Source organism: Pteronotus mesoamericanus, unplaced genomic scaffold (assembly GCF_021234165.1).
Source record: "Pteronotus mesoamericanus isolate MK-2021 breed Mesoamerican mustached bat unplaced genomic scaffold, CSHL_Meso_final contig_42, whole genome shotgun sequence".
NCBI lineage: Eukaryota > Metazoa > Chordata > Mammalia > Chiroptera > Mormoopidae > Pteronotus > Pteronotus mesoamericanus.
Window position 1 is genome coordinate 105898 of NW_026555157.1, and position 25758 is coordinate 131655.

General features: G+C 35.4%; 1 protein-coding gene and 1 pseudogene across 3 annotated transcripts in view; one reads left to right on the top strand and one right to left on the bottom strand.

Moving 5' to 3' along the window:
* The window catches only part of ZBTB20 (zinc finger and BTB domain containing 20), an 804941-nt gene that overhangs the window by 105549 nt on the left and 673634 nt on the right, over positions 1–25758 (top strand). The gene's annotated exons all lie outside the window — the stretch shown is intronic.
* On the bottom strand, positions 23833–23956 carry LOC129073749 (uncharacterized; annotated as a pseudogene).

Below are 25758 nucleotides of genomic sequence, written 5' to 3' on the forward strand. Positions count from 1 at the left end.
TTATCTACACAGTCTCTGGTACTTTTAGAGCAAGTGAGTCCGTAAGCAGGTAAATTCATTCACAGGGCAGTAAGAGGAATTCCTGGGACTCTAGAAGCCTTTCATCTCACTCACTCAGAATTCCTGCTGGTTTTCACAGACCCAAGTTATGGGGACCTCTCTTCCCAGCACTAGAACCCTGGACTGGGGATATTTATATGGGACTGGAACCCCTTGCACACTGGGTATGCGACCAGCCTGTTCCATGTCTCCGATCCTCCTACCAGCCTTGGCATGGATTCTTCTGTGTATCCTCAGTTATAGGACTTTTCTTCAGCTAGCCTTCAAGCAGTTCTCTGTGATGGTTGTTCTGTAGCTTAGTTGCAATTTTGATGTGGTCATGGGAAGAGGCAAGCACAGTATTTATCTACTCTGCCATTCTGACTAGAAGTCTTGGAGTTCTGGCATTGGTATATTAAAAAAGGTTACAAGTGATTTTTATGGTTAGTCAAGATTAGAAGTCACTGGCATAGGTAATGACCAAGATAGTTTTCATTTTTTTGCAAAATTTTAATATATACTCACTAAAGTTTACAAACCAACGTCATTTGGTTTAATTGTATTTTAAAAAAATGTTTTTCTTAAATTTTTGTTTATTTTGTTATTTAGATTAACTAGGTAATAGGAATAAACCACATTAGGCTTTAATTTTTCATTTAAGATCTGAAGCTTAGAGATAAGTATGTCTAATACCAAGAAACTAAGTGACTGTTTACCTTTACAAATCAAAAACCAGATTTACGGTTTAAATGATTTTTTCCTCACTGAAGAGTAAAAAAGACTAAACCTAGATTGGCTGGCAGCAACATGCTAATGTTTAGTCTTATATGATTTCAAAGGTTTTGGAGAGTAAATCTTGAAAATAGGGCTTATAAATTCAAACAAGTAGAAATAATAGAGATGGAATAAAAAGACAAATAAAATGTGAAGTAAAAGAGTATCTTAAAACTATGATCCAATGTAGTTAACCTCTTCTAAAACTACCTTTCTGTAATTCATTTAAAGATGTTATAAATTCTTTCAGAGAATGTTTTCAGGGTTAAAATACTTGTTTTTAAATTTACCATATGAAAATGCTAATTCCTTCTGATATCATAGAGAATTTATAAGTTAATATTTTTTTAATTCTCTGTTATTGTTTATGCTATTACAGTTGTCCCAGTTTATCCCCCTTTGCCCTCCTGTACCCAGCCCCCACAGCTCCCTTAGGCAGTCCCCACACCACTGTCCATGTACATAGGTCCTGCCTATATGTTCTTTGGCTACTGTATTCCCAGTGCTGTATTTTACATTCCTGTGACTATTCTGTAACCCAATCTGTACTTCCTAATCCCTTCACCTTTTCCACCCATCTCCCTGACCACCTCCCATCTGGTAACCATCAACATGTTCTCTGTATCTATGATTCTGTTTCTGTTCTGCCCGTTCATTTTGTTTTTTTGAATCAATTGTTGATAGGTATGTATTTATTCTCATTTTATTATTCATATTTTAGATCTTTTAGTGAGTAACATTGTGTCTTACTTTATTTTTAAAATTTTTTATTGTTTTTTATTACAGTTGTCCCTTCCCCCTGCTTTGCTCTTTTCCACCCAGCCCACCCCACACTCCCACAGTCAATCCCCAAACTGTTGTCCATGTCCATGGATCATTTATGCATGTTCTTTGACTAGTCCCTTCCCCTTCTTTCCACCATGACCCTTCTCCCCCTTCCCTCTGGTTGCTGTCAGTCTGTTCATGTTTCCATGCCTGTGGTTCTGTTTTGCTGGTTAGCTTATTTTTAACCATTAGGTTCTTCTTACAGGTGAGATTATATGGTATTCATCTTTCACTGACTGGCTTATTTCACTTAGCATAATATTCTCCCGTGCCATCCATGTTATCGAGAGAGGTGGGACTCCCTTTTTCTTTCTGCTGTTTAATATTCCATTGTGTAAAGGTACCACAGTGTTTTGATCTACTCACTTATTGATGGGCACTTGGGCTGTTTCTAGCACTTGGCTGTTGTAAATAGGGCTGCTGTGAACATAGAAGTGCGTAAGTTCTTTTGAGTTGGTGTTTCAAGATTCTTAGGGTATAATGCCAACACTGACATCGCTGGGTCAAAAGGCAGTTCCATTTTTAGTTTTCTGAAGAAATTCCATGCTGTTTTGCACAGTGGCTGTATTCCCAACAACGGTGCATTAGGATTCCCTTTTCTCCATATCCTTGCCAACACTTGTTGTTTGTTGATTTATTAATGATGGCCATTTTGACCAATGTGAGGTAGTATCTCATTGTGGTTTAAGTTTGTATATCTCTAAAGGCTAGTGATGCTGAGCATCTTTTCATATATCTATAGAGCATCTGTATCTCCTCCTTGCAGAGGTGTCTATTCAGGTCCTTTGCCCATTTTTTAATTGGATTGTTTGCCTTCATGATATTGAGTCGGACGAGTTCTTTATATATTTTGGAGATCAAATCCTTCCTTGTCCGATGTATCATTGGCAAATACATTCTCCCATATGGTCAGTTCCCTTTTCATTTTGACGATGGTTTCTTTCACTGTGCAGAAGTTTTATAATTTGATGTAGTCCCATTTGTTTATTTTTTCCTTTATTTCCCTTGCCCTAGGAGATATATCAGCAAAAATATTGCTACTTGGGATATCTCAAATTTTATTGCCTATGTGTTTCTGTGGGACCTTTATGGTGTCATGACTTATATTTAAGTCTTTTATCCATTTTGAGTTTGTTCTGGAGTATGGTGTAAATTGGTGGTCTAGTACCATTTTTTCACTTGTGTCCATCCAGTTCTCCCAGTACAATTTATTGAAGAGACTATTTTTACTCCATTGTATGCTGATGTCCCCTTTTTCAGATATTAATTGACTATGTAGATAATGGGTTTATTTCTGGGGTCTCTATTCTGGTCTTCTGATCTATGCGTCTCTTCTTGTGCCAGCACCAGGCTGTTTTGATTACGCTTTGTAGAATAGTTTGGTATCAGCTATTGTGATCACTTCTACTTTGTTCTCCTTTCTCAAGATTGCTGAGACTATTTGGGGTCTTTTTTGGTTCCATATAAATTTTTGAAATATTTGTTCTATATCTGTGAAATATGCCATTGGTATTTTAATAGGGATTGCGTCGAATCTATAGATTGCATTGGGTAGTATGCCTAAAGTAGTATTGTAATGATGTTAATTCTTCCAATCCACGAACACAGTATATGTGTCTTTTTATTTCTCCCTTAATTTATTTCTTCAGTGTTCTATAGTTTTCCAAGTACAAGTCTTGTACCTCCTTGGTTAAATTTATTCCTAGGTACTTTATTTTTCTTGTTGCTGTAGTAAATGGGATTTTTTTTACCCTAGTTTCTCTTTCTGAAATTTCATTGTTGGTGTACAAATATTCCCTCAATTTCTGAGTACTGACTTTGAATCCTGCCATTTTGCCAAAATCACTTATTAGGTCGAGTAATTTTTTGGTGGAAACTATAGGGTTTTCTATGTACACTGTGATGTCATCTGCAAAAAATGACAGTTATACTTCCTCCTTTCCAATTTGAATGCCTTTTATTTCTTTTTCTTGTTTGATTGCTGTGGCTAGAATTTCCAGTACTATGTTAAATAAGAGTTGTGAAAGTGGACACCCTTGTCTTTTCCTGATCTTAAGTGTACTAGTGTTCCCTTTTCTTAAGAGAAAAGCTTTTAGCTTTTGCCCATTGAGTATGACGTTGGCTGTCGGTTTCTTGTATATGGCCTTTATCATGTTGAGATATGCTCCCTCTCTTCCCGCTTTGCTCAGTGTTTTTATCAAATATAGGTGCTGGATTTTATCAAATGCATTTTCAGCATCTATTGACATGATCATGTGATTTTTGTCCTTCATTTTATTATGTGGTATATTATGGTTATTGATTTGCAAATATTGTACCATCCTTGCATCCCTGGGATAAATCCCACTTGATCATGGTTATGATCTTTTTAATGTATTGCTGGGCCTGGGTTGCCAATGTTTTATTGAGTGTTTTAGCATCTATGGTCATCAGAGATACTGGCCTTTAGTTTTCTTTGTTTTGTCTTTACTTGGCTTTGGAATTAGGGTAATATTGGTCTTGTAAAAAGTTTAGGAGTCTTCCCTGTTCTTGAGTTTTTGGAATAGTTTGAGAAAGATAGGAGTTCGTTCTTTAAGTGTTCAGTAAAATTTACCTGTGAAACCATCTGGTCAAGGGCTTTTGTGTGCCAGGAATATTTTGATTACTGCTTCAATTTCACTAGTTGTTATTGGTTAGTTCAGGTTTTCTTCTTCTTGATTCAGTTTTGGAAGATTGTATATTTATAAAAATTTGTCCATTTCATCCAAGTTGTCTAATTTCTTGGCATTTATTTGTTCATAGTAATTTCTTACAATCCTTTTTATTTCTGTGGTATCAGTTGTAGCTTCTCCTCTTTCATTTCGGATTTTATTTATTTGGGTCCTCTCCCTTTTTTCTGGATGAGTCTGACTAAAGGTTTGTCAATTTTGTTTATCTTTTCAAAGAACCAGCTCTTGGATTCATTGATCCTTTAACATGGTTTTTTTTTTTTTTTTTTTTTTTAGTCTCTATGTCATTTAATTCTGCTCTGATCTTTTTTAAAAATATTTATTTATTTATTTATTTATTTTTTAATTTATTTTTTGAAATACATTTGTCTCTGCCTACCCCCCACCACTTTCCCTTGCCCCCTTCCTCCTTCCCTCCCTCAGCTCTTCCCCTTTGGTTTTGTCCATGAGTCCTTGCTATATGTTCCTTGACTTTCCCCTTCCCTTCCTTTTCCCCGCCCCCCCCTTCCCTCTTGTCTCTGTTGGTTTCTTTTCTTTTCAGTGTTGCTGGTCTTATTTTCCTTGCATCTTTGTATTGTTGGTTAGGTTCCACTTATAGGTAAGATCATATGGTATTTGTCTTTTGCCCCCTGGCTTATTTCGCTTAACATCTTGATTGTTTCATTTCTTCTATTCGCTCAGGGCTTTTTTAAATTGTTGTTCCTCAAGTTCTTTTAGATGTACAATTAGGTTGTTTGTTTGAGATTTTTCTTTCTTCTTTAGGTAGGCCTGTATTGCTTTGAACTTCCCTTTCAGGTTGCCTTTGCTCTGTTTCATAGGTTTTGGGTTGTGTATTCATTTGCATTTGTGTCCAGGTAGTTTTTGATTTCTTCTTTGATATCATTGTTAACACATTCATTATTTAATAACATGTTATTCAGTCTCCACATATTGGCTATTTTTTGAGTTTTTCCCTTGATGATAGTTTCTAGTCTTAAGCCATTTGACCCAAGAAAATGCTGATATGATTTCCATTTTTTTGACTTTGCTGAGGGTTGTTTTGTGTTCTATCATGTGGTCTATATTTGAAAATGTTCCACATGCATTTGAAAAGAATGGGTATTTTACTTCTTTGGGATGAAAGGTTCTGTATGACTCAATTAAGTCCATTTGATCTAGAGTGTTGTTCAATGCCACAATATCATTGTTGATTCTTTGTTTGGCAGATTTATCCATTGTTGACACTGGTGTGTTAAAATCCCTTATGATGACTATGTTGCTGTTGATATCTTTCTCGAAGTCCTCCACAATTTTTCTTATATATTTAGGTGCTCTTAACTTGGGTGCATACCTGTTTACAAGGATTGTATTCTCTTGTTGGACTACTCCCTTAAGTATTATGTAGTGACCTTGTTTGTCTCTTGTTATGGCCTTTGTTTTGAAGTCTATTTTGTTTGATATAAGTATTGCTACCCATTTTTTTTTCATGCCTGTTTTCTTGGAATATTTTTTTTTCCATCCTTCACTTTCAACCTGTGTATATCTTTTGTTTTGAGGCAGGTCTTTTGTAGACAGCATATATGCTGGTCATGTTTTCTTATCCATTCAGTTACCCTATGTCATTTGATTGATGCATTTAATCCATTTACACTTGAGATTATTATTTATAGGTATTTACTCATTGCTATTTTTCCTTTGTACCTGTATTCCTCTCCCTCTCTCTCTTTTTCTTCATCGTCTTAAAGCAGTCCCTTTAGCATCTCTTGCAGTGCTGGTTTGATGGAGATGTACTCTTTTATCCTTTTTCATCTGGAAAGCTCCTTATTTTGCCTTTTATTTTAACTGAAAGCCTTGCAGGCTTGAGTAGTCTTGGTTGCAGGTCTTTGCTTTTCATTACCTGGAATATTTTTTGCCATTCTAGCCTGCTTTTAATTTCTTCTTGTGTATTCTTCATTTCAGATATTGTATTCTTCATTTCCTCCTGGCTCTTATTCATTGTTTCTATATCTTTTTTCATGCTTATGTAGTTCCCAGTAATTTACCTGCAGCTTGCATAGAGTTCCTTTTAGTTCTTACTGAGTTCCTTGAGCATCCTTATACCATTATTTTGAACTCTGTGACTGATAGATTGCTTGCCTCACTTTCACTTAGCACTCTTTCTGGGGATTCATTCTTTCCTTTTGCTTGGGGTTTGTTTCTTTGTCTCCCCATTTTAGGTGGCTCTTCTTGTTTGTTTCTGCATATTAGAATGATCTGCTTTGACTAGCTGTCTTCATGGAGTGGCCTTCTGCAGTTGGAGGCCTGGGGGACTTGGTAATGCAGTCTCCTTGATCTCCTAAGCTGGATGATCTTGGGATGCCCTTTATGCCCTTTAGGCTCTCTTGTTGTATTTGGGTTTTGGTTGTCGTTGGCTCATTCTTTGGTGGGTTCCTCCTTCCCGCTGCTGACTGGGTAACCACCCACCACACCTTGAATGCTGTTGTATAGGTGCTAAACTGAGCAAGATTGGAAATGTGGCCTGCATTGGAGAAACATGACCATTGCCAAACTGTGGACTGCCTTGGCTCCAGCAGAACAAGGGTAGAGTGGACTAGAGACCTTTGAGGATAGTCTGGGGTTGGTTGCTCTGAGGAGAGAACTGAAGGAACAGCTGCCAGGATCCCTGTGCCAAATCATTTCCCATACTGCTTCTTTTTTATAGAGGACCCTTTAACATTTCATATCATACTGGTTTGGTGGTGACGAACTCCTTTAGCTTTTTCTTGTTTCAGAAGCTCTTTATCTGTCCTTCAATTCTAAATGATAGCTTTGCTGGGTTTAGTAACCTTAGTTGCAGGTCCTTGCTTTTCCTCACTCTGACTATTGTTTGCCAATTCCTTCTGGCCTGCAAAATTTCTGTTGAGAAATCATCTGACAGTCTTTTTTTTTTTTTTTTTTTAAAGATTTTATTTATGTATTTTTAGAGAGAGGGGAAGGGAGGAAAAAAGAGAGGGAGAGAAACAATGTGTGGATGCCTCTCACATGCCCTGTGCTGGGGACCTGGCCCACAGCCCAGGCTTGTGCCCTGACTGTGAATCAAACTGATGACCCTTTGGTTTACAGGCAGGCACTCAATGCCCTGAGCCACACCAGCCAGGGTTCAGCTGACAGTCTTATGGTAGCTCCCTTGTATGTAACTAACTGATTTTCTCTTACTGCTTTTAAGATTCTCTCTTTAACTTTAATCTTTGGCATTTGAATTATGATTGTCTGTGTGTGGGCCTCTTTGATTTCATCTTCGGGACTCTCTGTGCTTCCTGGACATGTATGTCCTCACCAAGTTAGGGGCGTTTTCTGTCATTTTTTCAAATAGATTTCCAATTTGTTGCTCTCTCTCTTCTCCTTATGGCACCCCAATGATGCAAATGTTGGTATGCTTGAAGTTGTTCCAGAGACTCTTACACTATCCTTATATTTTTGGCTTCTTTTTTCTTCTCTCTTTTCTGATTTGTTGTGTTTTGCTGTCTTATATTTCAAATTGCTGAGTTGATTTTCAGCTTCATCCACCCTACCATTGATTCCCTGTAAGTTGTTCTTTTTTTTTTTTTTAAGAATTTATATATTTATTTTTAGAGAGAATGGGAGGGAGGGAGGGAGGGAGGGAGAGAAACATCAATGTGAGAGAGAAACATTGATTGGTTGTCTCTCGCTTGCCAGCAACTGGTGACCTGGCCTGCATCCCAGGCATATGATCTACCAGGAATTAAACCAGCAAACTTGAGGTATGCTAGACATTGCCCAACCCACTGAACCATACCAGTAAAAGCTAAAAATTTCTTTTTATTGCAATTAGTGTATAGTTTGTTTCTGACTGGATTTTTTTATTCTATTGAGGTCCTCGCTAAGTTACTTGAGCATTCTTATAACCAGTGTCTCAAACTCTGCATCTATATTACTTGTCTCCATTTTTTTTTTAGTTTTTTTTTTTCCTGGAGTTTTGTTCTATTATTTCGTTTGGGCCATGTTTCTTTGTCTCCTCATTTTGGCAACCTCCCTGTGTTTGTTTCTATGTATTAGGTAGAGCTGCTACATCTACCAGACTTTGTAGAGTGACCTAACATAGTAGGTGTCCTCTAGGGTCCAGTGACATGACCTCCACTATTACCCAAGCTGGGTACTCAAGGTACACCTACTGTGTGGGCAGTGTACACTCTCCACTTGTAATTGAGCCTTGATTGCTGTTGGCATGTCCAAGGTTGATCACTGACTGTGTTCAGTCCTGGGTCACACAGCATAAGCTACACAGCAATCTGTAGGTGGCTGTTTCTTGTGCAAGGCTTGGAGGTACCCAGGGAAGGCCAAGCTGTGAACCAAGGCTGGTTGCTGCTAGTGCCATGTCTGGGGCTACTTAGGGAGAGGTACAGGGCTCCTTGAAGCCGGATACTGCTTGTTTGAGAGAAATTACACAAATCTGAAACATTGTGTCAATACAAGCCATTCATAAGGAGAAGCAACTGGAAACAGCTTGGGTTGATTCCATAAATTGTGTGGTGTAGGGCCTCAGGTAGTCACCAAGGTTATGTATACAGTGTGAGCCAAGTTGATGGAGAATCAGATATGATGCCTGCCTGTTTACTTTGTGGGTTGAGCTCAGTAAAGGAACAATGGCCTCTGATAGCACTTCTGTCTGGGAGAAAGCTTACCCCCCCCAGCTCTCTCCCTGATGCAGGACAGTTCAGTTCCTCCATGTATGTCTCTGAGGACAAATCAATTCCTCCCCATATATCTCTTATGCCTTTTAATCTGCTGCCCTCATTCTGGAGGTCAGAGGTAGTGAGTCTAAGTAAGTCTCTGCATAGGCCCTTTAAGAGGAACTGCCTAGGACTCTAGAAGTTTCTGTCTTCCACAGTCTCAATCCTCATTGGTTTTTAAACCCAGAAGTTATGGGGACTTCTCTTCATGGCTCTGGAGCCCTGGGCTTGGGGGCCTGGTGTGGAGCTAGGACCCCTTGCTCCTGAGATAGCCCTCCTGATTTTTATATGCCGCACATGAGAGTGGACCAGCCTGTTCCGTGTCTCTGACCCCATAACAGTCTTGATGTGGTTTCTTCTTTAATACTGTAGTTGCAGGACTTCCATTCAGCTTGACTACTGACAGTTCTGAGATGTGGTTGTGTGAGGAGGTGAGCCATGTTTATCTATGCTGGCATCTTGAGAGGAATTCCCAGTATACGTTAATATTTGAAACATTGTCAACGTAAGACTTCAGAGGTAGAAACAATATTTTCATGGTAAGGCAAGAAAAACATTTCTTGAAAGATGCAGACAGATACTGGGAAAACGAGAATTTCAGATAGAAGTTAGTGAAATTGTTTCAAATGACGTATGTTCAATGAATTATTTTCTCACTTTGCATTAAAAATAAAAGTCAGATTTATCTTTGGATTACAACACTTATGATCAAAGATATTAGCTTCTATTCTTGTTTGCATAACTTTGGTTGCAAAAATGATGTATAGTGATAAAGCATGGGTAAGGTGTAGCTTATTGTTGTAGATCTCAGGAACATTTTTCAAATTTGCAAAAAAAAAACTCACTGTTAGAATAAACTCTGAGAAAAGAAAAACTCTTTATTCTTTTAATTCAGAAAGTTATTATAGCCTCTTTCTCTTAGGAAATAGAGAGAGACCTCCTACACTACTAATAATTACAGTTTCACTGTTAAGGCTTCAAACATTTGTGCCTAATTTTAAAGGTATGACATGGGCAAGCCGAACTGATTTCTACATAAGGAATTTGTAGTCATTTATAAATTTTTGGGTCTTAAATTACAAATAATTTTTGTGTTTTTTGCTAATTACCTCATCAACAAATGATCAACTCCAACCAAAAAATAGATATTCTCCAGTGTATATTCTCTGGTGGCCCTAAATATTGGTCATTATTTTCTTTGGCATACAAGTTCCTCCAAAATAATTTTCAGAAAGGTATGCCAGCTGAACCAACCAATAAATACATGGATGAGTGCAACAACAGATTGATGTTTCTCTCTCAAAAAAAATCAATAAATAAAAAAAGAAAATTATGCATACCAATTAATAGTTTTTGCATTCTCTTTCTCTTCATTTCCCACAAAATTCCATAGAATCATTTTGTTCTCTCATCTTCTTGTCTTAATTTTGTCCTAGTTCTTAACTGTTTTCAGTTTTGAAATATGAAAAAGTGAACCAAAGACTGGACTAGAGGTGTGGTTTGGGCAGTATCATTTATTAATTGTAACATATGACTGGGAAAGTCATTTAATTTATATGAGCCTTGGTATTATTTCTGGTGAAATAGGAATAGTAGTGTTTGTTAATATGGTCATGGTGAATCAAGGCGGAGAGGGAAATGATGAAAATAAAATGGCTTTAAAAATTTCAGGTGGTCCAGACATACATGAATTATTATTATTTTATACAAGTGGCAACTTCTGCAAGAGAGATTTAGAAGCCCATTGAACTCAAAGTTTTACTTATAATTTGCTCTAAATATTTTTATCCTCCTAAACTGCCTTTTCTTTATTATGCACCGATGCATCTTTAACTCTTTAAAAATGATTATTCCCTTTACAGTAAACTACTTTGTACCAGTCAGTACAAATAGTGTTCACTCATTTAATGGAACTTTGGAATATAGGAATTAAGTTAAAAAAAAAAAAACAGGCTCAGAAATAATAACTGATAGTATAAAGCTTATGCTGCCATCTGGTGCCTATTAACTTACCCTTGCTGGTGCTAATAGTTGGAGGACTGAATACCACCCCAGCACCAAAATAATATTTCAGAGGAAAAAACTGATCTTTGAAAAACATGAATTCATCACACTGATGTTCATAAATTTTCTAAAATGCAAACCTGATCATCACCTGTCTTTCTGGAAGCATCTTTCCTTTGTGCTCAAGGTTAACCCAAATCCTTATATTGTCCTAAGATACTTAATCACATACTACTTTGTCAATCTTTTTTTTATTCTCTCCTCATTCTATGCCATACTTCAGTTTACTTTTTTTTTTTTTTTTTTTTTTGGCCATTTCTCTTAAACACAACACTTACATGCCTCAAAGAACATCATCTGCCTAAAATGTCATTCTTTCCCTTTATCATCTAGTACAATCCTAGTAATCTTAAAATCCAGCTTAAATATCACCTCCTTTGTGGAGTCTTCCCTGATTCTTTTGGGAAAAGTATACACCATTTTAGTATGGTCCCACAGCGCATGCGTTTAGAGTAAGATTCAATACTTTAGGAAATGATTATTGTGTATGTCTACTTACCCCAATAGATATAGGCTGAGGCCCTATCTTATTCTTTTTGTCTGCCACCTTGAAGTCTTTGGAACATATCAGTATCATACTCTGAATAAATATGTGTTAAATGAATGACTGATTCCAAGAGTGAGTCAGTCACTTAGCACTTTGTCAGGCCATATGCCTTTAAGTAAAAAAAATAAAAACAACTTTTGAAAAGCAATCACCATTGCAGAAATTACTTATTGAGGAAAAAACAACTTTTTCATATTTTGCTAATCAGAATCAGATAATAGTTGATTGATAACTGGAGATTCCAGGCACCATTACAAAAAACACACACATTTCAGCAGGATTAAATATTTCAGTTCTTAGCTTTGAGAAGAATCTTAGACTGATAAATGGTAAATTTGCTCTTAAGAGTTATCTATTCTGATTTCCCACTTTTTAATAATCATCTTCAGTCTTCTTAATGCTCACTTAGATCTTGGGTGAGATGTCATATAATCTGTGAACAACTGTAATGTTAAGGGGTTCTTATTTACTTTTAGTAAAAATTTGTATCTAGTATTTTCAATCCATTATTTTAATACATCCCCTGAGACGATGCAGTGTACATCTGATAGGAAGTTTTCAAGCATTTGAAACATTTTCTACTTTAATTATTCCCCCAATCCCATAAATAGGAACCCTTGATTCTTTTATCCATTCCTTCTCTGTTGTGATTTTAGTCTTGTACCTTTCCTTGTCCCCTTTCTAAGAATGTAATAGCGATTCTGGGTCATTATGTATCACAATATTGATCATGTCACCTAACCATTGCTGAAGAAGAGTGAGACTGTTAACCTACTTCATTTGAGATGCTGTTATTCTGTTAGCACAGTTTAAGATTTAATCTTATTTCTTTTAATGTTCATATCACACAGTTTGCTCATGCTGACCTTACTGAAGGTACTATCTCTTCCAGTCCAAGTATACAGCAACAGGTCACTGAGGTATTACCTAATAGCAGTGTCAGAGAAGGTGCCTTTAATCTTCAACAGCAAAAGCGAATACAAGAAAAGAAATAAAATTTTAAACAGAATTGTGAAAATTGTGTGAATTAAATATAAACATATAATGACCAAAAGCTGTTGAAAATATTATGTTAAAATGCTTTATATTTTGCAGCTTTTATATTGCAGATATGTTACAGAAATGTTGATAGTATTAGAGTTTTTAGAACTGCAATATAAATTTCAATATTTTTAGTGTTCCTTTAAAATATAATACAAAGACTAGTTTATCAAAAAATTTATTTTTATAAAATTTGTTATTTCTCTAATGTTGGATGCATTCTTTATATTTAGAGATAAACTTGTTTCAGGAAAACATACCTTAGGTTTTATAATAAAAATTCAAGAAAAAATATGACATATAGCAAAAAATAAATTAAGAAAAGTTCATTGGTAGGAGCTTAGTACATTGAACAAGTAATGTATGTTATTTTCATTCCTTGCTTTCTTGAATACTTAGTAATTTACTGAATTAGTATGTGCAGTATACTTACTGATGTGACTGGTTATGTTTTTATCTATTTGTGATTTTTAAAAACTTTATTTAGATTGCAAAACCTGTATTGCCAAGTCACTTTTCTTCTTGTATGGTATTTGCTTTTACAGTGTTTTATGGTGGTGTTATGCACACAAGGAAGCAAGCTTTGATATTGAATATTGTTAACTGGGTTTGTGAATACCTTCAGAATGTAGGATGTATAGTACTTACCTTGCTCTTAACAAAAGCATTTTGAATTAATACGTACTGGTTAACCTACGTTAAAGCTTACATAAATTTTCCCTATAAGTCTTTGAACCCATTGCATTTGTCATCTTGCATAGGCATGGATGATAGATTGAAAGTCTAACCCTGAAAAGGTGGTTATTCTTGTACATCGACCAAAACTTGGTACTGTATACCTTATGTAGGTGGTAGTGGCACCTATGCGAAACTTCATTGTTGGAATATAGATAAGTTTTCTGTAGTTGGGATAACTGAGTTAATTATTTAATTACAATTTTCAATTCATTTATGCCATTTAGAAATTAGAAGAGAATTCTCTGTATTAAAATGACAAAGAATTGATGTTTTCTAGTGGATATATTTATTTAAAAACTAACACTCAAAGCCAGATTGAAAGGAATAGCCACATTTAGGTACAGTTATGTGTTTTTTATATTAATAGTCTCCTATCAATCACTGCTTAAACCCACCTCCTCATATCAGATTGTCATCTGGCGTATTAATAATTCTAATAAAAGCCTACTAGCTTGTATGGAGCTCAGCCTCAGTTGTTCTTTAAATTGCTTTAGCTTCAGGTATTCTTGCAAGAGAACTTTTATTTTAAATTACCAACTATATCTCAGTTTTGAAAGTCTTGTTTACGTAGTTAAAATTCTTGACTTTGGATTTAGAGAGATGTAAGTTTCATAATCACGGTTTTTGTGACTTGGTTAGTATTCTTAGTTCATCATCTTTGTTTCTGAATAGGCGAACTCCACCATATTGTTAAGAGAAAAAATTGTGATATTTTGTAAAGAATGCTGAGCATTGTGCTTGCCATTAGTAAGAACTCAATAAATAGTAAATATCATAACTACACATTACTATCCAATAAAATTTTTCTGTGTTATCCATCTAAATCAGTAATTCCTCTGTCCCTTTAAGATTGTCCTGAATATAGTTCTCGTTTCATTGTAACCTTCCTTCAGGGATGAAGCTGAATTTTATTTAAGATTGCTTTCTGTTAATCCTAGGGAATGTTCTTAGTTTACATTTTTGTGCATTCCTTATAAGCTCTCTGAGGGCTTAGAGTTCTTCCAAAGGATTTTTTTTTTCCATTTTTTGAGCCAAATTAGAAAATGATAATCATTACTACTACATACCAATGGTTACCAGGTACGTTCTCTATAAGTTCTTTTTTCTTTTTTGTTTGCTGGGAAAAGGACAAGTAAAAAGTTACAAAGCTTAACTACCATTTTTTTCCATTTTTAAAAATTGTGATGAAATACCAATGATATATTTGTCCTCTTTATCATTTTTAAGTGGCTCTCATATTGTGCAACCATCACCACTGTTCATCTTCAGAACTTTTTTATTCTTGGAATACTGAAACTCTATACTCATTAAGCAACAACCCTCCGTATTCTGATCCCTCCAGCTCCTGGAAATGACCGTATTATACTTTGTCTCTATGATTTTGACTACCCTAATTACCTGATATAAATGGGATCATACAGTATTTGTCTTTCTGTGAATGATTTATTTCACTTAGCACAATATCCTCAAGGTTCAAGATGCAGCATTTTTGAGAATTCTCTTTCCTTTTTTAGGGTAAATAATACTGCATTGTATGCATATACCAAATTTTGCTTATCCATTCATCCACCTATGGACACTTGGCTCTTTCTAGTATTTAGCTATTTTGAGTAACGATGCTATGAATATGGGCGTACAAGTACCTTTCTGAGACTCAGCTTTCTTTCTTTTTTTTAAGTAAGTACCCAGAAGTGGAATTGCTGGATCACATAGTAGTTCAATTTTTAATTTTTTGAGGAATTGTCATACTGTTTTCCACAGTGGCTGTAACATCTTAATTTCCCAACAATAGTATAGAAGGGTTCTAATTTCTCCATGTTCTTTCCTACATTTGTTCTATTTTTTGATATTAACCATTTTAATTGGTGTGAAGTAGTATTTGATTTGCATTCTTCAGTGATTAATGATGCTGAATATCGTTTCATGTATTTATTAGTCATTTGTAGACTTTCTTTTGGGAAATGTCTAAGTTATTTTTAAAAATTCCTGCTTTTGAATTGGGTTGTTGTTGAATTTTAGGTGCTCTCTATATATTCTAGGTATTATATCTGACATATGATTTGCAATATTTTCTCCCTTTCTATAGATTCCATTTTTACTTTTGATGCAAAAGTTTTTTTTTAAAAAAGATTTTATTTATTTTTAGAGAGAGGGGAAGGGAGGGGAAAGAGAGGGAGAGAAACATCAATGTGTGGCTGCCTCTCATGTGCCCCCTGCTAGGGACATGGCCCGCAGCCCAGGCACATGCCCTGACTAGGGAATCCAACTGGTGACCTTTTGGTTCACAGGCCTGTGCTCAGTCCACTGAGCCACACTAGCCAGGACTGATGAAAATTTTTTTTTAATTTTCATGAAGTCCAGTTTGTCCCCCTTTTTTTTTTAAATATATCTGAGGTGTGATATACATATAAAATCTGCCAAAATTCTCTCTCAGCTTTTGGTATGTTTTTACTTTCATTCATTTCTAAGTAATTTCTAGTTTATCTGTGAAGTCTTCTTTGATTCATTCATCACGTAACAGTGTTATTTTTATAGTTCAATTTTACTGTATTTTTTCCATTATCAGTTATCTCTCCTATACTTTCTTACACCTACACCCATCTTACCCGCACCCACAATCACCACACTAACATTGTGTTTTTTAATATCCAAAAATGTGTGAATTTTCCCATTTCCCTTCTGTTGCTGATTTCTAACTTTATTGTGTTGTGGTAAGAGAAGATACTTTGTATGATATTTATCTTTTTAAATAACATTGAAAATTACTTTGTGGACTAACATATGGTCTATCCTGGAGAATGTACCATGTGCTCTTGAGAAAATGTATAATCTGTTGTGTTTGAGTAGACTGCTCTGTGGATGTCTATTACCTCATGATTGTTTATTGCATTACAATAACAAGTGATTTTTATAGTTCTGTGCTAAAAAAAATCCCCATTTGTACCTCCAGGAAATGTCTAAAATATTTTATGCAATTTGTTCTCTTTGTAGTGAGTGTATAATTTACTTTTTCCTGCTTCTTCCCACTCTTAATATCTCCCATATCTACATACTTCCCCTTCCCAATTTCTCAGGTTTAAAACATAGGTACCTTTAAATACCTAAGAAATATTTTTGATAATATCCAATAATGTTACTCATTTAATATTTTAAAATTCATTTATTGAGAGAGAGAGACAGAGAGAGAGAAATTTGTTCCATTTGTTTGTGCATCCATTGGCTGCTTCTTGTATGTGCCCTGACCAGGGATTGAACCTGCAACTGTTAGCGTCTTTTATAGTGAGACCTCGATCTGGATCATATTATATAAAACAGATGCTATTATTTTGTCTTTCATTTCATGCCATATAATATATATGGGTTTTAAAGGATTAGGATAATTAAGTAGACCCCCAAAATAATTATTCTCACTGCTGGTTAAGTTATCTCATTGAAATATTTAATTTGAATTTTTTTACCTTGAAAGCTCATAGGAAGGAAATTTTGTCTTGATAATACGACACTAGGTTGTATTTTGATAACAATGTTAAAAGCAACTGGTCTGATGTACTGCAGGTTGGATAGCATGCCCTAATTTTTGTTGACTAGTGACCTCTAAAACTTATTACATTTAAGCCCACTTAATATCAAGTCATCTAATGGAAGCACATTTCTTTCAACCAAATCATTTTCTACTACTTCAGTACAATTTTGCCCATTTAATATCAATTGACACTAAATGATTTCCTGTGCAATGTCAATTGAAAATCACTGATTTCCTGTTAATACAGCACTTAGTGTTAATTTCTGTGTGCAGCAAAAGCGTTTTTTCAATTAACTACACCATATAATTTTTTGTTTTTAGTTATTTGCATGGCCTGTCTGATAATAGTTTTGTGAAACAAAGACATAAGGAGAAAAGGAGGACTTTTTTTCCTTGGCATTAAATAATTTACATCTAATAGTTGTATTTTCAGTCTATAAGAGGTCAGAAAGCTTACTGGAAAACTTTGGAACATATTAAGCAGCGTGATGGAAAATTGACATTAGCTGTAAGTAGGATATGTGTTTTTGGACATTGTATATACTAAGCTATAGGTAGCAAAAATGTTTTTACTAACAAGAAAATCCTTACTAGTACTACCTCTCATGATTTAGCTCAAGAAGATCTACTATTGAATACTTATTAATAAAAAATTGTCTATTAATTGTAGAGAGGTGAGCTCATTTAAATATCCTAATATACTCTACTAGAAAAGTTGGACAAACTTACTTCCCCTAATTCATGAGAATTAGGAAAGCCTTGTAGCCTGGCATAGTTAGGAGAAACATAGCTGAATCTGTTCTTTTTTAATAGTATAAGGTTTACTTAGCAAGTGCAAGTATTACTATAATACTCAGTATGCAAGTATATCTACCATTTGGATAGTGATAGAGGAAGGAGGAAACTGGAGTTGATTCTCCCTGTCCTTGAGAATTATGAAAAGTATGTATATAAAAACATAGAAAATTATTCAAAGCTATGAACAAATAAGTATATATTTATTGATTTTTAGTAAAGTACTAAGCTGTTAAACTAAACACATTGTAGGGTAGCTAGCTAGAATAAGTCAAGGTCTCTTTAACAGAGCTCAACATCTAATTAAAAAGAAAATATTCATAAATGAGAAATAATTAAATAACAATAAACTATAAATGATAAATTGTTGAACACAGACTGTAAGTGGTAAATGTCTTTAGATTTTTGAAAAGATCAGTAGATACCTGGGATACTCTAGGGTGAATCATTGAGCTGTACCCTAAAGGAAGCTACTGCTAGGTCTTAGAAAGGAGTACAGAATGAATTTTCATTACATAGCTGTGTCATTTATTTTTATTTTTTCTCAGCCTTCTTATACTGTTTGAGTCTTCTTGTACTATTTGCCTCCCTATTGTCATTAACTTCATTTTAGAATAATCCTGATTAGAAGACATTATAACAATAATTCAAACTAATATTTTAAAAATGTGTAATACATAATAGATAATAGGCAGTGGGAATGCAGAGAAAAGTAGTTTTTATTCTCTTGAGGAACTTTAATAGTAGTGATACATAAATATACATAATAATATTATATTAAACTAATTAGATGATGTGTAACATTATGCTATGAGCATACAAAGGAAGGACACCTATTTTTTGCAGCCTGGTAATTTAGGCAAAAGTTCTTGATATCTGAAGAAATGTCTGAAATAATCCTTGAAAAATGAAAAGTAGAAGACTAGACAATGAGGGAGGGAATACTTTTCTGGTCAGAGTGAACTGCATGAATAAAAGTGTGGAGACTATAAACAACGTGACGTGTGGGGGAAGCCATTATACACATTCAAAGCTGGGATCAGAACACATATACTGTTTTGTAATGCATTCTCCATTTAACAGCATATGTTAATCATTTTTTTTCAGGTCCTTAATTATTTTTCATAGAAAAAATTAAATTACTACATGGTAATTCTGTCATATGTTTTGAATATTTTTTCTGTATTTTTGTAATATAGATTTTTAAAAATTTTTTATGTGTTCAAATCTACTATTAAAAAAAATCTATTATATTTTTCTTTATGGATTCTGCCTTTGTTTTTATGCTTAGAAAGAACTTCTTCAACTTGGATTAACAATTCTCCTATATTTGCTTCTAGTTTTTTATGGTTTCATTGTTTACATAAAACTCTTTAACCATCTGGAATTTCATTTTGATATACAGTGTCAGATAGGCTGTAAATTTACTCTGTTCTCAATATTTAACCAGTTGTCCCAGCATAATCAATCGAAAAATCTCTGTTTTCCCTGTTGATTTGAAATGCATTGTTTATCATATGCTAAATACTTAATTTACAAGTGGGTTCCTTTCACGCTTTTTTATTATATTTCTAGCCTTTCTATTTTTTCTTTTCAGTTCTGTCATTTTCTTTACTCTTAGACTATGCTATTTTAATTGTTGTGGCTTTTATGATATAATTTAAACTTGTTAATGAGGGTTTTCTTTTATTTATTTTAAAATATTAACTATTTTCCAGTTACTTTTCTATAAAAACTTTAAGATAATTTAATCAACCACCACATTTTGCCCAGGCATTAATTTCATTTGTCCTCCGACAGGGTTTGGATGGAACTTATGAATAATTTTAGAGAGAATTGACATGGGTTTATTAACTGAAAATACTCGCATTCAAAACTGAAGATGATGGGTTCAATTTAATTATATGTAACTATATATTATACCTGGAAACAAGAGCCTATGCTTAACAACATTTGTAATGTTATTATTGCTTTTTATTCTATACATTTCTCCTTTTAGAAACCCATATATGGTTTTCGTATTGAGAAGTAAGTCCTTTGAATTTTGTTGTTCATTTATTCAATGAACAGAAGGGAGAAGAGGTAGAGAATTTTTGCTAAAGGCGGCACAGGGATGAGGATGATTTACATGTATTGAAAAGTAAAGAGCCAGCAGAGAAGAAGACATTGCAGATAAGGAGAGAGAAGTGATAATTGATAGAGCAAAGTCCTAGGGACTTTAGGAGATTACAAAAATAAAGTATCAAGTGGAGGGATTGGCCTTAAGGAAAGGATAATGATAGTTGGGAAATAAACAAATGAAACTATAACATGCAGTGAGTCCATCTGATTATCACAGTAATTCCTTAATATAGATATTATGTTCTACAGATAAGGAAATGGAGGTTTCTTTTTTTTTATTGCTGTTCTATTACAGTTGTCCCAATATTCCCCTGTTGCTGTGCCCTGCTCCCCCACCCCCCGCCACTCCTGCTCCCACAGTCAATACCTACCCTGTTGTCCATGTCCATGGGTCATTTATACCTATTCATTGATAAGGCCCTTCCCCTTCTTGACCCCCTTATGCCCCTCTCCCCTCCTTTCTGGTTGCTGTCAGTCTTTTCCTTGTTTCTATGCCTCTGGTTCTGTTTTGCTTATTTGTTGGTTTTCTTCATTAAGTTCCTCTTATAGGTGAGATCATGTAGTATTTGTCTTTCACGTCCTCGCTTATTTCACTTAGCATAATATTCTCCAGTTCCATCCATGCTGTTGCAAAAGGCAGGAGTTCCTATTTTCCTTCTGTGGTGTAGTATTCCATTGTGTAAATGTACCACGGTTTCTTTGATCTATTCATTTATTGATGAGCACTTAAGCTGTTTCCAGCACTTGACTATTGTAAAACTGCTTTGAACATTGGGGTGCATAGGTTCTTTTGAATTAGTGTTTCAGGATTCTTAGGGTATAATGCCAGCATTGGAATTGCTTGGTCAAAAGGCAGTTCCATTTTTAGTTTTTTGAGGAAATTCCAAACTGTTTTCCGTAGTGACTGCACCAGTCTGCATTCCCACCAACAGTGCCCTAGGGTCCCCTTCTCTCCACATCCTTGCCAGCATTTGTTGTTTGTAGATTTATTAATAGTGGCCCTCCTGACCAGTGTGAGGTAGTATCTCATTGTGGTTTTAATTTGCATATCTCTGATGCCTAGTGATGTTGGGCATCTAGAAATGGAATTTTAATGAAGTTAGGTGAAAAACAATTAATTTCCAGAAAACATTGGTAAGATGAGATCTGAGATTTGTATAACTGAAATTAGAGATACACTTCTATATTCTAGATGAAATTATTTCAAACTGTGAGGAATAATTTGGGATAGATTGTGAGTAAGCATAGTCAAAATGGACCTTATTTAACTTCTATTTTCTTCATTTGTTAAATTTCTTGCTTTGATCCTCCAAACTAAATGTTAGTAATCTATTAAACTATCCATAGAGCCTTGAAATCTGTAAAAATACTCATTTCAGCGTCTTCTTTGTCTCTCATTAAATGTCTTCATATATCCTTGACTTTGCAACATTCATTTACATCAATGTGTTTTTCCACTTATCCAATCTTCAGTCTGTCCAGCTGAATTTTATTAAGGCACTTAATTGTGGGTTAAGCATTCAGTTAGTATTTGGGGACACAAATATAAAAGATGTTTCTTTTATTTTTGCAGACTCCTTAATTATAAAATTATAGATAAAATGCATGTCATAGGAGAATTGGGAAGTATTTATGCAGACCATTCATCTACATATCAAGCCTTGAAGCAAACAGAGTTTATTCTGACTTAAGCCCTTTGTTTTTTAGGGGAGGAACCCAGCTGCACAGATATTCAATTATTTTTTCTTATGGACATGGTATAAAATATTATTTTCCTCAATAGGTACACTTCTGATTATGTGATTTCATGAATCATATCCTTGTTATGTTTAAATATGTCTGATTTTGTTTTATTCCTATTATCATGGGAATCTTGCATTTCCAATTTGAAAACAATCATGAACTATTTTTGTGTATCTGAGGTAAACCTTCATAATAGCATCAAAGAATAAATGTAAGTTTTTGTAATTTTAAATCAATATAATTTCTATTTTAGTTATAGTAGTTACTAACAGTAAACTATTACTACTAACAGTAACAGTTGATGGAATTATATTAGATTAAATCATATCTCCTAAGTGAGTAACTGTGACATATGCTGTTTTTTAAAAACAATGTCACTTCTGGCAAGATGGCAGCACAGGCAGACATATCTTGCCTCTTCAGACAACCACATCAAAACTACAACTAAAATATAGAACAACCACCACTTAGAACCATCATAAATCAAGTTGAATGGACATCTGACACATATGGAATTAAAGAAACCATATCCATCCACACTGGTAGGAGTGCAGACGTTGAACGGACTGGTCCCTCACCTATGGTGGTAGATAAAAATTCAGGAGGGATATCTTGGGAATGAGGAGTCCCAGCCCTACACCAGGCCACCCAGCTCAGTGTTCCAGTGCCAGGAAGATAAGTCCCCACAACTTCTGGCTGCAGAAGTCAATGGGGATTGAGTCTGTGGAAGAAAATTCTGGAGCCCCAAGCAGCTCCTCTTAAGGAATACATACACATGGACTGACCTACTCAGACTCACTCCCTCTGAGCTCCAGCACCAGCGTGGCAGCTTGAAGGGCACCAGTGGCATAAAGGGAGGAACTGAAGTGTCTGGCATGAAGATGAGCAGAGACCATTGTCCCTTTTCTAAATCCTTCCTCCAAGGGACCAGTAAGCTGGTGCCATATCTCCATCAACCTAACACTCATTGCCCCACCTTGGAGATTTACGGAGACTCTGCCCTACCCATTTATGGGCCCATGCAGGCTGCTTTTCCATATGAATGGAAAAATGAATGACTGGTCTTGTCTCCTGTTTCATCACTTCCTAAATCCTATCAAACAAGCAGCTATAGGCCTCAGGGAGCTCCAGGCCCAGCAGGAGCAGCAGCCAGTCTAGATTCACAGCTTGGCTTTGCCTGGGAATCCAAGCAAAGCACAAGTAACAGCCATCTCAGATTAATTTATAGCTCAGGCAGGGTGGCTCTGGGCAAAACACAAGTGGAGGCTAACCTTGGCTGCATCACCCAGTGGACAGCTACAGACCATGTCAGAGCACCATCACTGTGCCCCTGCACAGCATACCCACCATGAAGGGTGGATGTTGGTAGTAAGTGGTCACAGCCAATTGTTGCAGCTGACTGGCCTGGGTTAATCTGTCCCATTGATTTGCCAACAGCAACCAAGGCTCAACAACAAGAGGAGGCTGTCCTCAGCCCACATGGAAGGCTCACCTTGAGTACCCAGCTTCGGTGAAAGGGGAGGCTGTGCCACTGGACCCTGCAGGAAACCTACTACATTAGGGCACGCTACCAGAACATGGAGACAAAGCAGCTCTACCTAATACATAGAAACAAACACAGGGAGGCTGCCAAAATGAGGAGACAAAGAAACATGGCCCAAATAAAAGAACAGATCAAAATTCCAGAAAAAGAGCTAGATAGATAGGTAGTCTATCAGATATAGAGTTCAAACAAAACAGTGGTTATAAGGATGTTCAAGGAACTTAGTGAGGACCTCAGGAGCATGACAGAGATCTAGTCAGAAGGAAGGATTCACTGATTGAAATAAAGAACAATTTATAGGGAATAATAATAGAGTGGATGAAGCCAAGAATCAAATCAATGATACGGAACATAAGGAAGCAAAAAACAACCAATCAGAACAAGAAGAAGAAAAAAGAATGCAAAAAAATGAGGATAGGGTAAGCAGCCTCTGGGACAACTTCAAATATTCCAACATTCACCTCATGGGGTGCCAGGAGGAGAAAAGAAAAAGCAAAAAATTGGAAATCTATTTGAAAAAATTAGGAAAGAAAACATCCCTAATTTGGTGGAGGAAATAGACATACAAGTTCAGGAAGGACAGAGAATCCCAAACAAGATGGATGCAAAGAGGCCCACTCCAAGACACATCATAATTAAAATGCCAAAGGTTAAAGTTAAATAGAGAGTCTTAAAAGCAGCAAGAGAAGTTAAGTTACCTACAGGGGAGTTCTCATACAACTCTCAGCTGATTTCTGATAAGAACAGATACTACACTTGATCTTAGCCAAAAGGCCGAGAAGTGAACAGCTGATTTCTCTTATAAACTTTGCAAGCTAGAAGGGATTGGCAAGAAATATTCAAAGTCATGAAAAGCAGGAACCTATAGCCAAGATTGCTCTACCCAGCAAAGCTGTCATTTAGAATTGGAGGGCAGATAAAGAGCTTCCCAGACAAGGAAACACTAAAAGGAGTTCATCATCATCAAACCATTATTTTATGAGATGTTCAAAGGACTTATGTAATAAAAAGGAGAAGATCAAAATTATGGACAATAAAATGGCAAAAAATACAGATCTATGAACAATTGAATCTAAGAAACAAGCAAATAGGAAGAACAGAGATACAATCATTGATACGGAGAGCATCTTGATGGTTGCCAGATGGAAGATGGGTATGGGAGAATGGGTGAAGAAGTGAGAGGGTTAAGAATTACAAATAAGTAGTTACAGAATAGCATGGGGGTGTAAAGTACAGTATAGGAAATGGAGTTATCAAAGAACATATACACATGACCCATGGACATGAACAATTGTGGGGGGATTGTGTAAGGGAGACGGAGGTGCTCGGGGGAGAGGGAGCAAAGGGGGGAAAGTCAGGACAACTGTAATAGCAAAATCAATAAAATATAATTAAAAAATAAAGTCAAGTCATATAAATGGAAGTTTTATGTGGAAGAGTTAACTGCTTGCTGTTGTTATTGAAGTGTATGAAGATCTTATTAAAATTTTTCTGCTGACAGCTTACTATGCAGTTCTGGAAATCTCCACCATTAGCAACCAGTTCATTTCAAATGGAGTGATGTGTTAAAATGCAAGGAAGATATAGTGTACATGCTTTACTCTTTTAATTGTGAATTAATTGGCAATATTGTTTTCTCAAAACACCTCTCCAAAAGGTGTGCCTTGAGGAAAAATAGGCTTAACCAACAGGTGAATATTAATAAAGAGGATAGAGAGGTGGTTGCAAGTAAAGAGTTAATTCAAGGAATAAAGTAGAGTTCTCTGAGTAACCAGATGAGTAATGAGGGTAGTCATCTCTTCTTACTTCCACTAAGGACCTTGCCAAATTATATTATAGTTGTGTTCCTGCCTAAATTGTAAACTTTTCCATGTCAATGTCTAATATCACTTACTATTCTACAAATAGTTAAATTTCAGCAAATATTGAATGGGAAAGTGGGGAATCTAGATCAGGTTTATTACAAGGAAGAAGGAGAGTCTGAAGAAAAATACTATCAGGTCCTTTTTTTTTTTTTTTTGCCTTGACCAACTTTGCCTTCTGCCAACAATAGCCCTCTGATTTAGTCCTGCCAGAATTGGAGAGCTACAGAAGACTTTCTGTACACTCAAGTTAAACTCTGTAGCATAAACTCTGTTGGTAAGAGGATATAGATAGCAAATATAAATGACTGGTTTCTTTAAAAATACTTTAATAAAATACATTAATCTCTAAACTACATGTCTTTTAATGTTTGAGTTAGATAAGAGATATAACTTGGAATCATCATTAAAATCCTAAGTGAACTTGTGTGATTGAACTAGCAATGCTTGGAAATGTTTAATAATATTTAAAAGAATGTTTGCTTTATTTTAACATAATGTTTTTCTACTCTAAGTTCACCAGCAGTGTAATGTAAAAATCAGGAAGAAGAGAAAGAAAAAGGAAAAAGAGAAAAAAGTTTAAAAATGTTAGATAGTACAAAGAAATGAAGTGAGAAAGATGAAAAATTCAAAACTAAAGAAGTACAAAGAGAAAGGAGTTGTTGAAAGTGCCATGTTGTAAAGTGTTGCCCAAGTTTGAGTTTGCTATGAGAAGTATTTTCAGTT